At 32.0% G+C, this 14,270-nt stretch overlaps 1 long non-coding RNA gene across 1 annotated transcript in view; it reads right to left on the reverse strand.

Annotated features, from left to right (window-relative positions):
• Window positions 1–7,430: 7,430 nt before the first annotated feature.
• The window catches only part of LOC118600415, a 144,718-nt gene continuing 137,878 nt past the window's right edge, over window positions 7,431–14,270 (reverse strand). Inside the window, exons 2-3 of the long non-coding RNA XR_004950068.1 lie at window positions 9,846–9,974; window positions 7,431–7,524 (exon numbers count right to left, since the gene is read on the reverse strand). This is a non-coding gene — a long non-coding RNA (uncharacterized LOC118600415). The remainder of the gene's footprint in view (window positions 7,525–9,845; window positions 9,975–14,270) is intronic.

Genomic DNA, 14,270 nt, shown 5'->3' on the forward strand with positions numbered 1-14,270 from the left:
AATTACTTAGATTAAATGCATATGTAATCGAAAAAGGTGTTATATTTTAAAAGAAAGTGATAATTTAAAATAATCTGTTTTATCCATTTCACCTTGAATTATCAAATCAAGAATATGGTACAACTCAATACTAAAACTAATAAAGCCAATAAGTTACTTTTTGTGTCTGTCCTATAAATTAAGTTGCTTTTTTCCAAGACATTCTAATTATAAAATCTATGTTTCAGTTCTTCAAGTCAATTGTGAATAAATGGACCTGCTTTAAGTCTGATTTCACCAGCTGTATTAATTTCAGACTGCGTGTCTCCTTTCTTTGGTTTTCTCTATTGATTCTGGAAAAAGAGGACGGTATTTGATTAGAATGAAAGTGTATACTCCAGCCAATTTTGAAATTTAATTTGCAGGTGACTTCATGTAATGTCTTTCTTCTTTGATCTAATAATGAAAATGTGTTAGTATATTCTCATTACAGAAGCAAGGTAAAGCAGCCCAACTCTCCTGGGGCCAAAGGAACTACACTTTGTGAATTTAAAATGGGAAAATTATACTCCCAGTGCTTGGCAAGGAGTGTGCTGCAGACCTATTTCCTCCCTTCATCTATTGAACCACAACTAAGGCTGTAAAAACAGATGCCACACCAGAGTTCTAATATTGAGATAGAGAATGAGAATATGAGTACATATTAAAGGTTGCCTTGAAATTTTCTGCTCACTGTAGAATTATGTTAACTAAAATGATTTAAAAACAAAACCCCAAAATCTTTGGTTGTATACTTATCTCAACTTACACAGTTATTGCTATTCTTTAAATAATGATCAGGTTTATTTTTTGGTGTTAAGAGTATTTTGAATAGTAAAGGCTGACATAAATTTTAAAAAATAGATATATTACTCAAAACATTACCCTCTAAATTCACATAAAATAAATTTGAAAAATATTCACTTCTAAGAAGCTAACAAGACATGATTACATCAGGACAGCACTATAATTCAGTACAGTGGGTGACCAAATTTAATAATTACATACATCTAACAGGCAATGCACATGCTAAATTCATTTCAGTTCTAACATTCCAACTTAATTTTTAATTCATACATATATCACATATAGGTATAAAGGTGGTTAGTGTCTGTAAAGTTAGAAAAACATTTGATTTTTTTCAAAAAATAGACATACTATTTTGTTTTAGTTTCGCCTTAAAGGACTTGAAAAACATGCATAAGACAGACATTAACACTTACATATCTATGTTAAATAATGTATACATAACATTCCCAGATATATATCTTTGAAATTCAGTGATTTTATTGAATTAAATAGTGTCCCTCCAAAAGATATGTCTAAATCGTAACCCCAGATAGCTGAATATGAACTTACTGAATGTTAGAATAAAATCATACTGTATTTAGAGAGGACCCTAAATCTAATGATGAATGTCCTTATAAAGGAAAAGAGAGAAAGAGATTGGAGCACAGAAATAGGAGGAAAACCATGTGAAGACAGTGGTAGAGATTAGAATGATGCATCTACAGGCCAAGGAGTGTCCAAGACTGCCAGAGCCCACAGAAGCTACAAGTGAGACATTGAACAGATTCTCCCTCAAATACTCCAGAAGGAAGCAACCCTGCTGACAACTTAATTTCAGATTCCTAAAATTTGCATATATTGACTACAGAGGTGGTTATAGAGAATGTTTCTTGAGAAAGTTCAGACCGTATTGTAAGTATTTCAGGGAAAAAAAGCAAACAGACAGACATTAGGTAAATGGTGAAAGGATAAATACAATTCTACAGACATTCAATGTTCAGAAGGCAAGTTGATAATTTAACAGGTGGTGTTATAATTCTGCCTTTGATTCTTTAAGAAAGAACTCATTTCAAACAAGAAATTCTCAGTATTTTCAAATAATATGGAATCTACTTTCTTGACCAGATTTTTGGTTTTTATTCACCCATAATTCTCAAAAATGAGCCTGAAAACCAGTACTTAAATATAGATTTTTCGGTTCTTCCCCAAAGATTCTCATTTAGTAGAAATGAGGAGATGGGAGTTTGTTATATTTTTAGCATCATCTTGGTAATTGTGACATAGGAAGTACTGGACACCATTTTGAAGTGTACTGTTTAGAAAGATGTGTTCTAAACATTGTAAAATATCTCTTGACACTTTTAAAAAATACAGATTCTCAATTCATAACTCTGATCCACTGAATCAGAATCTGAGGTTTGTAAGACTTGATATAATTATTATGATTAGGCAATTTCACAAGACACTGTCTTAGAATATGAACTTGACTGACTTTGATGCAGGCATTGTCATCAATATAAGAAAACAAGGGCTTTAAAAATGTAAACCGGTTAAATACCATATATGACAGGATATAAGTTTTGGTAAACACAGCAACATGACCTTCTGGCAGAAATTTAAGTTTTGTTCACAAGTACCTTTGAGGTCAATGTTCATCTTGGTATCTTTCTCAGCATCTGCAGATTCCCTCAGCCTGCTGCTTGAACAGTTGCTAATGAATGAAGATCACCCCAGCCTGCCCCCCTGCTGTTGCTCATTTGCCCATTAGCATCTGCTTAAGCAGCAGGCTGGGGAAGCTCTGGTTCCCAATCAATGTAGATGATGAGGACTGCGGTAGGGAGACCTCTGTTGCCAACCGAGCCAGAGCATAAATCAACTCCAATCTTGGCAAAGGTTATTAATCTTAGAAACAGTGACTTATATATCACAGTGTAGAGATGGAGAAAAGCTATCCTCAACATTTATGGGAAACAGGATAAAGCTAAAATGTTATTTATATGCTAACTTTAGCAAATCCATTGAACACCAATTAAGTCTCAGGTTCCTTATATGAGAAATTATTTATAATAAGTTTCCTTCTTGTTCAAATGTTATCTGATTCTAGGTATGTGCCCAGAGATACAAAAACACACCTAGAAAGAAAAGTACCCTTAAGACTTTTTTGGAATGAGTTACCATATTTTTACTTAATGCATCAAATCACCTCATCAAACTTATTGGGGAAATACTCATTCTACTGTCTTAGTTCCACTGGATATGTGTTATTACCATGATTTCCAACTTGGAAGTGAAATGACTTAAGGTAAACATAGATAATAAGAGAAGATGGTTAGAAACCAAAAAGTAAAAACACACTCCATCCTAAGGTTGGTCACTGGTTTTATTTTCACAGAGGATGGTCTTCTTTAAACATTTTGAACAAAGACAGGATGCCTATCTGAGAGAGGATTGTTTGGCAATGCAGTGGAAAAAGGAGGGCTGGAACAAACGAGGGCAAGGTTAAAGCGAACTATAGCTAATATAAATAAATGGACTGTAAGTTACACAAAATATGGAATATTAAACAATAATACAGTGTTGTAAAGTCTTCTGCATATTCAAAAGCGCTAAGTGTAAAAAGGTTAGTCTGAATGAGATGTTGATACTACCTGATGTGAGAGCTTTCTAAATGGCACAAATAGCATTCGAAAAGATCCACTGAGGATTGAGTGTTAAGTACCTTACACATAAAAGGTGCTTCATAGAAAAATCACTCTACATTTTTTACAGCCATTGTAGACCAAGTGCAGTGCTTAGAATTCACTAGGGTATATTAGAGAAATAATAAACGAGATTCCTCTCTCAAGAGGTTTACAGGCAGTTAGATGTCATCCACAGAGAAAAAAATAACTACACAATAATATAGAAAAATGTGCTAAAATTATAAAAACAGAAGTTTTATTTACAAAAGTTCTATAAATAAAATAATCTTTCAGCATCTCAATATACTCTTTTAAAAATGGTGTATTTTTTTACATAATCATTATATAATTCTTTATTTATATAATTTCTCTCTATAACATTATAATTTGCTTCAAAAGTATTGCTTCCAGAAGAAAATTCTTATAATTGAACATGAATATCTATCATATTTAGTACAAAAATGCCAATTTTACTGTTAATAGCAGAGTAGTAAAAGGTAGTAACATACTTCTGTAGTAATATATAATAGATAACATTTTATCTTATCAACGAACATTCCCAAAGCAACCAGGATTTTGAAAATTATAGCATCTGGACATCCATGCTTACATTTATCCAATTGTCTGCCAGAAAATTAATACAAACTAGCACTGACATTTTCAAGTGACTTTGAAAATCACTTTCACATACAAAAGTAGTATAATAATAATAAAAAAAATACATGAGTACTCCAAACATTGTCATTTAGAATATTGCACTATTTTGCATTAATTAAAATTCACTCTGAAACCAAGAGAAGTCCAATAATTTCCAGAAATACATATTTTACCCATACATATGAAAAGACCCACCTCAATAAAACAAAATAATGTATTAAACATTCATAAGCATGAATACATTCAAAAGGGTCCTTAAAAGCTACATAACAAATCAATAATAAAATTAAGGGAGGGTTCTAAGTTTGAGCAAGGTCAGAGAGAAATGTTTAATCTCAATTGATTTAAATCTTTATTTTACCCATGTATTTGTTGTGTTGTCATAAACATGAAAATGTGGAACAGAGAATGATAATTTCCATTAATGTAATCAAGTTATCCAACAGATAAATCAGAAAGTAAATCTATCACATGTAGCAATATCAAAATAAATTTTCCACATCTCGCCCAAATCTGAACATTCTAATCCAAAATCTCTGAAACTTGTGTTTTAACTACCTTACCATGTGATTCTGAGTCATGACAACACAGAGAACCTAGGACCCAACTAAGCCAGAAATAGTGCAGCTGGGCCTGAGCTGCTAAAACCATTGTTGAATCCAGACACACGTGAGCTGCTTCCTATCCAATGGTTTCCCTCATGGACCCAGGTGTCTCCTTATTTGGCTACCAATTCTCAGAATAAGTTCTTCCTGACTTGAGTGCATCCATAAGAAAATCCTTACCTGGTTCTTACTTTGGTAACTGGCCAGGGTGGAAGATTACTATCTATACTCATAACAGGTCAAATTTTTTAGAAAGTGAGGTTCTAGGTGTGCTAGACTTGAGAGCTAAATATAAACGGCAGGGTATAAGGCATGCTTGCCTAGAACTAAGAGGTGTCAAACTTTTCCATGAAGGTGAAAACTGAGAGTCTATATATAGTTTTTATTTTCTGAGAAATATACAGAGTGAGAAGCTGTCTATATGAGAATTAACCAGCAAAATGTTTTCCCTCAGGCCAGTTCTTTTGCCTCAACCAGTGAGTTTAAAACCTCTGTAATGCTTCTGGCCTCACCAATCACTTGTGTACATTCTAGGATTAATTATTACTTTTCTTGGCCAGTTCTAGCATCAGTTCTCTCAGGAATTCCAGATCAAATTCCAAACCTTGTAAGTTCCTGAAATATAGAAATCCATGCTACTATTCCTGTGTCCCCAGAGATGAAGAGTTTCTGTTTCCAGCTCACCTCCAATTCTCTCTGGAGTGAAAAGCCTTCTATACTTGACTTCTGTTTCAGAGATCACCTCCCAATACTCAGCAGGAATTTTCACCCTCGACCTTGACATTACCCTTTCTAATACAAATATCTGTTCCTTGATACCCACCCATCCACAACTGCCCTGGGTACGGAGGGATTTCCAGTAACATTTTAATCAGCCTCTGAATGTTCTGTGTTCTAAAAATTCAGGAACTCTCTTAATTTCATGAAGAAGGGAACTGAGACTTTTAAAATTTTTATTTATTCATGAATTAAAATAATGAATAAAGGAAAATGCATGAGCTTTCCTAATTGTCAGAGCTCATTGTGCCAAACAGGAGTGTCATTCTTTCAGTCAAGAATCTGGGTTGATAAGATCCTTATGTTATGGATTCAAATGGATCCCGACAAAATTCTTATGTTAAAATCCTAACATCTTGCACCTAAGAAATGCGACCTAATTTGGAAATGGGGTCATTGTATATGTAATTAGTTAAGATAGGTCATATTTGGTCCCTAACATAATATGACTAGTGTCCTTATAAGGAAAGGGAAATTTAGAGACAGACATCCACACAAAGAGAACACCATATTAAGAAGAAAGCAGAAATTAGGGTGATACAGCAGAAGCCAAAGACACCAATTCTAGCAAATCACCAGAGCATGGAAGTAAACCATGGATCAGAGTCTCCTTCACAGTTCTCAGAAAGAACCAATCCTGTCAATACTTTGATCTCAGCCATCTAACCTCCAGAACTGTGAGACAATAAATTTCTGATGTTTAATATTCCCTTTTTGTGGTACTTTATTATGGTAGCATAGGAAACTCGTATGCTTGGATTTTTAAGTCTCAGGATCCATCTTGAAATAACAACAAAGCAAACCTTTATTTCATGGAAATTTAGTCCATCGTATATACTGCAAACTGTTTACATTTCATCCAAAGCCCCAAACCATAAAAGATTTAAAAATGAGTCTAAAAAGAAAAACATGTCCTCATTTTTTATGGACTATAGGAGAGAATGGAAATTAGGGGTCTGCAGCCTAAATTTTATCCCTAAAAGAGTCTAGCTTCCTTGACACACTGCTTTAAAATACTATATCTAAGCTCCTTGAGATGGAAAGTCTATATTTAAGTTGTATACAGATGTCATCCCATTCTATGGCTTTATGCTTTGCAATTTTACACATTTAGATAGTTTTCTTGGCATTTGGATTTATTGTCTTGGTTCAGAATGGCTTAATCAAAGAATATTTTATATGAAATATCAATTAATAGATTTCATTGTGTTGTATGTTCATCTATGTCCTAGGACTACATTGCGTGACATTATTTAATCATCAGCTATTGCTAAAGACATTGTCCACTCTGTCATTCGGTGACAATAATTTAAAAAGCATTATTTCTTTACAAATGCTAGTGTAAAATTATAATCATATAACTGATCATGGGTTTCCTTTTAAAAGCTCATTTAGGTATTTAAAACAACTTATTTTAAGTACTATAAAATTCTTTTTATATTAATGTGAAGTATAAGCACACATGAAACAGGTAGATGAAAGAAAAATGTGACAATAATTATATAATATAATAGGTACATACTCAAATAGCAATATTTCAGGAATATATCTCTCTTTTGGAATAAATTGTGTCCCTCCAAAATCTACAAGTTGAAGCTTAACCCTCAATGTAACTTTATTTGGAGACAGGGCCTTTAAAGAGATAATTAAGGTTAAATGAGGTCATAAATGTAAGGTGCTGTTTTAGCTGATTTGGGTTACTATAACAAAAATAATACTGCTTGCGTGTCTTATAATCAACAGAAATTTATTTCCTACATTTCTAGAGGCTGAGAATTCCAAGATCAAGGTGCTGACACAAATATTCAGTATATAGCAGGCCTTAATCCAGTAAAACCCATTTCTTCATAAGAAGAAGAGACACTAGGAGACTGACTGCCTGTACAGAAGACAGGCCATGCGAGGACACAGCAAGGAGGTGGTTGGCTGCAAGCCAGGAAGAGAGGTCTCACCAACAATCAATCCAGTCAGCCTCCTCAAACTTCCAGCCTCTAGAACTATGAAAAAATACAATTCTGTTGTTTAGTATTTTATTACAACTGCCCAAGCTGACTAATTATAATCACTTATCAACAAAGTATGACTTTCAGTAATGATGTGTAAGATAAATAAAATATAATCACATAATGTGTATGTAAACGTTAACTAGTTATTGATTAGATATGTAGATCTCACAATCATACAAACAAGAGTAAAATTTTAATGTTATCTGAATTACAAATTGGGAAGAAATTTTAATGATAATGAAAGGACAACAGATACAGAGAAAAGGTGAGAAAATGTAACTTAAATATATTGCCAGTATCTTTTTTTTTTTCTTACTGTCCTCTCCTACACTATACCTTCCTGCTGTTATTTTTCCCTGCTCCCCGGAACAGAAAATATTTTTCTTTATAAATCGTTTTTTATTATGAATAAATGAATTTTATTTTCTCTGAAAAAAAAGCCACAAAAAAAAACACAAAAAAAGAAAAAAATAAAAACTCATTGAGAATTTGAAATAGTGCTTTTACCAAGTAGAATAGCACACAGAAAAGCAAAAGCAAATAATCTACATTGGTAATTTCATTAATAATTTACAGAACTCACAGAAATATACCTAATATAATAGTAAATGCACTATAGTTAATATTTTGGAAAAGCAGCCGTAACTAATCTCAGACATAGAAACAGATATACAAACCGAAGGTTAAAGTAGTTAGTAGAATGTTTTCTAGCTGAAATTTGCTGAAAGGTGGTTTCTTCATAAATTATAATTACATGTCTAAAGCTACCTACTATGCACTGCTAAAAGGATATTAGAATAATTTGAGAAATAATTTAAATAATATTCGGAAAATCACAGAAGATCTAGAAATATATTTATATGCATTAGAAAATCTTGTTTAACCATTAATTAGAAACAATATTGTTTTTTGTAATATGGACTTTAGTAGGAAAAACAGTACTCATATATCTATATATGCATTTCTTGCACAGTGGCTAGTGAATATACTATTTAAATTTAAATACTAATGATTTCTAAAGCAGACAATCCCAGTTAGTCTGAGACACCTTTTCTGTTTAGAAGTAGGTCAAGAATTACTGTCAAAACCCATATGGGAGAGAGTTTCCATGGAAACGATGCAGTTGATCGGGGTATGAAATTGTCTTTATTACTCTGCTTAGACTCCCGGTGCCCACTCTTTTTAGAATTATATTCATACAGATCATGAAGATGTAGACCAGAGATGGACTAGTGATTAAGAAACAGATAATGTTATGTTATAGATTGAAGTTGGGGAACAGGGTTCTTCTGAGGAAAAAGAGACAAAAACCCTAAAATGTCTGAGGAAACAGAGAATTAGAAGAGTGCTTATAGTATTGCCCTTGAACTATTTTAAATTTTTTGAGAGATGATTGTAAAGACTGGAGTTCCCGTCTAGATTATTCTTCTTTGAATAGCACAGTACCCCATGACTAAATTACATTGGTCATTATTTATTAAAAGTATTGGTGGATTTAAGAAAAATATCTTTTGTATTGTAACACTTATTTCAAAGGATCTAACTTTTACTAAAGAAAGTGAAGGCCACAGAAAATGATGCTAGACTTTTAGAACTATAAAAGATATATGCTAATTTTATAGTTTTATATATAGATATACACACACATACTAATATATATACATAAACTAATGTTTAGCACATGGCAGGTACTCGATATATTTAGTTCCCTGTATCCTACGTAACCACAGGAAATATAGCACTGGGGGCCCTTATAGGAATTAATGACCAGGAAGAAAACATTAAATGGATGCAACTACTGACCAAAAGTACTTAGTCATTCAATAACTAAATCATAATGGAAGACGAATAAATAATAAAAATACAGGAATATAGTAAGTGATCAAGACAAATATGTTGAATAGAACAGAACCTCAATGAAGGAAATGTGGTAGAGATCTATCAAGCCAATAAATATAAAACGCCTGATAAAAAATAATAAGCATTCTTCCTTAATGTTCAAGTTGCTCAATAGAAATTATATATGTGAAATTAGAAACCTTAATAGTATACTTTAAGTACTTCAGATGGTTTGAAAATTAAACATTATACATGTTCATCCTTTCTCTTGTAGTCACTCACTCCAACACAGAGTAATGTAAAAGAAGAGAGATTTGACACATATTTTGTTCACAATCTTAGTCCTGAGTTGCTTTCTTATCATATTCTCATACTTGATTTTGAGCCAATTCTATCACTCCAATTATTTATAAGTAGATAGGTTTTCAGTTGTACTTTATGATAATTATGATTATGTATTCCAATATGTTTACCTTTGACACTCTCCAGTATATATTCTTCCTTGGACATCTTGGCACCATTGTGGGCAATCCTTTTCTAGACCACACTATTGTTTGCCCTTTATTTCTTAAGCTGTTGTTTCCTTTTCCTTTACATCAATCCTGCAAAGAGAAGTAGGAAAATACATTCTTAAATTCAATCTCCTACATGGTTCTCAGTAAAATTACTAATTTCCATTAGTAATGGCATTTATAAGAGGGGAACATTTTTCAGCCATTGAAAAAATTGACACTTTTCATAAGTTAAAGGAATTTTTAAAAAATAGATTTGTTTAATTTTGGAGCAAGATAAGAAGAATGAGAGGGAGAGTGAGCACATGTTACCTTTGCCTCCAGCCTTAGCATGACAGGTGATAGACACAGGAGCAATCTATTAAGTCATCAATCTTATTATCTGATCATCATGGAAGAAATAATAGAGCCACATTTCTACTATCTTTACCCTGCTAAGTTTGTGAATATTGGTCTTAATATATAACTAACAGAATTTTATTATTTTATCTATAAAAAGTGTTAAACATTTCTTCAGTTTATAATTGTTTCAAGATGATTGTATTTCCTCAAAGTGTGCATAACATGAAAGGTAAATACACAAGCCTATGTGCCATTCAGAAATCAAGCTAGATCTTTCAAATGTTGATAGGTGTTCTATGAACTTAAACTCAGTTAATCGTAGATAAGGACGACAGGTGTATTTGCTCTGTCTGCTACTGTCATGGCAGGATTCTTTAATAAGTTACTTTGAGTTATTACATGTCTCTTTGAGAAAAGACAAATGGATTATGTACCATGTCAGGGTCTTGTCATTTGCATAGGTGTAAAGTGTGACAATTACTAATTTAAAATGTCTCAGAGCTTGAGACAGATATAATCTTTCTTTCTATAAACTTTCCACATGTAATTTTGAAGAGAGACATGAGTCACATCCTTCATGTGTCTGATATTTTTTTTAACTGGGATAAACTCCAAAGTTTACTTGATGTGCAGAGACATATCTTGAATGTGATATTTTGAGGTTTAAGTAGAGTAGTGATACATTTCTTGAATTTTTAAAGACTGCAATGTGGAAGCCCTCAAAATAGAATCGATCGGTGTATTCTTATCATCATCTTATCATTTAGAGCCGGCATTTACTTAAGCTTTATTTTATTTAATTCTTGATGTCTATTGTATTCTATTCCTGAGTCTAAACCAGTTTTATCTAAAATCGATGAGTCGACATATAAATTTTAAAAAGCTATCCTTTCACACTTGGGCTTTTTCCAAAAATAATTTTATAACCATAGGACCATAAGTTTAAGGGGGTTTTAGAAGTTAAACCAACTCACCTAGTTTAACCATCTAAACAGAATCTTTTTTTTTCTTTGCAATATTCCTGATAGTCACTCATTTTTATTGAAATGCTGCTTATTGTGGCAAACCATTCCATTTTTGAATAATGGTGATACTTAGAAAATTCCTGTTCTATGCTCATCCTCTAATTGTCAAGTACTCTTTCTAGTTCTGTACATTAGATGAAAGCAAAACAATCTCATTCCTTCTTCTGCTTAAGCAAAACAATTTTATTCCTTCTGCTTGACAGCTCTTCAAATATATGCATTCATTCATTAATAAGCATACAATGAGTACACACTATGTCCCACAGGCAGAATTAGTTGAATAATATATGTTCTCTACATGTAGGTTTTATAGGAAGTAAATATGTATAATAATGTGTTTAAGTGTTCAACTTATGAAAATTACCCTATGGGAATACAGTGATCTCTCATTTTTTTTTTGCATTTTTCTCTCTTTTCTGGGAAGGTAGTAAATTCTTGATCTTGCATGTCTAGTGCTAAATTTTTTTAGCATGCACCCCAATAATGTAAGAACAGTGACTTATCAGTATAAGATGAAATTTACAAATCATCCAAAAATAGATGTTACAAAGATAATAAAAAATAAACACACATGAAAATTTTGATATTCTTTTCCCAAACCCAAAATGATCACCTTGCAAAGGCAGAAAATGATATCTCTTAAACTTCAAGATATTGAAAATTTCAATTTAGTTATTTTTGCCATCCTTTTAACAGATGTGCATGGCATAAGTGAGGTGAAGTGCATGCTTTCCTCCCTTTTCTACTGGTAAATGTCATTGTAGAAATGTCTGGTTGCCTATGATGCATCTTGATCATAACCATTAACTTATAAACATGATTTTATGAACATGTTTGTTTTCATAGAAATAGTTTTCTTGGTGGTTTAGTCCTACAGCACAGCTTTTGGAGTCCCTCCCTGAAAGATTAATCTAAAGTCAGCCTCTTCAGTCTTCCCAATAATTTTGCAATCTATTTAGTATTAGTAGGATATCTTTTTATGTTAAAACTAGATAAAATAGATTACATCCCCTATTATTTAACCAAAACAATACATTGATATGTCAATTTTTTATTTTCTCTAAGGCAATGCATCTTAAATTCACCAGGTCATTCAACTGAAGAAAATAGTATTTATTCAACCATTATTTAGAGAGCACTTGCCAGGTACCTGACACTGTTGTTGACATTGATAATGTGTTTATGGGCAAAACTAATTTAAAAAATCCTAGATTTTAAATTCTAGTGAGGATTTGTTTTATATGATTTCACATATTTACAACCGAGATTACTTACACACATCATTACGGAATTTTAAAGACTATTTTAATTGCCTAAAAATAATTTCTCTAAATATCTAACATAGCTTTTATTTTGAGATTTATCTTTGCCCTTTACTCCTATTTTGAAACTCCTCTTACCTTCTAAAATTATGAATTTTAAGAGGCAATATGTAATTTCTATAATAAATAATAAAAGTACTTTAATAATCTAATAGTTTTTAACGGGTTCACTAATGACATTTAAGTTAAAAGATGACTTTTTAGATTCAGGTAACATATAATACAATATAAAACAGCTCAAACACAACATTCTGTCTGATAAGTGCTGCAATCTTTAAAAACTGTGTTGGAAATGTAAGACTTGTCAAAGGCATATAAATGACTGGATAATCTGGTGCTTATTTCTTTGGTTTTATCAACTCTACATATTTGTAAAATGCTTTCTTCTAACTGCATGCTCATTTTATAGTGAGGATTAAGATTAAAATTAATGATTAAATGATGCATAAAATGCATTACATGATTATAAAACTAATAAGAGTTAAAAATATTTTCCTCTTGGAAAATAGCATAACAAAACATAAATCAGTTCCCAGACTCTGATATTTAGAAAACTCAATTTTAGAAAATATGAACTATAAGGAAAATACATTATGTAATCAGAATGTTTAGGAACTTCCAAGAATATAACCCTTTATAGATATATGGGTCACAGATTTGAAGTGAAACTGCATTCATCAGATTCAGAGATTAAGTTTCTATGTAATTTTGAAGCACATTATGTGAGTTAGTCCCAAGAACCTCGTTTTTAGTAAACAAACTACAAGTTGTGAGAAATCTCTGGAAGGTAAAATTTGATGGAATTACTCTGCCAAGTTCAAAGTAAATCACAACCAAGACCACATATATAGGAAAAAAAAAAAAAATCCTCTAAGTGGTCCAGAGAAACTCTGAGTTCAAAGTGTAAAATTGACAAATAAAAGTAAGGTGTTGGAAAACTTATCAAGGTAATTTACTAAAAAAAATTTACACAGTTAGGAACTTGGTCTATTCTTTAGGTAATTCTTCCGATGGATCCAAGAACATCAATAATTAAAATTATGAACTGGCTCTAAGAGAAAGTGAAATACTAATATGGAGGAAGGCAACTAGTTAGGGTAGGTATAAGGCCCTGGGAGCAAAGCAAAACTTGAGATTGAAATCCTCACTTCACAGCAGAGATGGAGGGGATGACCAGAGAAAAGGAGAAGGCTGATAGAAATGTTATTAGTACAAAGGAAACACACTAAAGAATCCTCTTCTGGAGCATAGCACAAACTGTTTATAAATTTATAGATGAAGAGCTACAACATGTCAATAAACACATTTATATATAATAAAAATTTCTTGATAATATTGAATGTATCAAATAAATAATCAATAAAATAGTTTGATCCATTACATTGGCCAAAGTAGTGGAAATTTACGGCAAAACAACAGGTTAATTTTATACTATTTTGATGGAAAATTTCCAAAACTGATCCAGCAGTTCAGCTTCTGGTATCTATTCTAAAAAAGATATTTTCATATGTTCCTAAAATTGCATACACATAGTTGTTAATTGCATTATTGCAAAATAATTGGAAAATACGTTCGAAATGGGTCAATAAGAAAATGGTTAAATGTGGGACATTTCCATGAATCCATTAAAAACTAGTGAAGTAAGAAGGGAAGAAGACGGTAGACTAGATAAAAGCAGGATTTATCTCCTCCCATAT

This window comes from Rousettus aegyptiacus, unplaced genomic scaffold, assembly GCF_014176215.1.
Source record: "Rousettus aegyptiacus isolate mRouAeg1 unplaced genomic scaffold, mRouAeg1.p scaffold_m13_p_3, whole genome shotgun sequence".
NCBI lineage: Eukaryota > Metazoa > Chordata > Mammalia > Chiroptera > Pteropodidae > Rousettus > Rousettus aegyptiacus.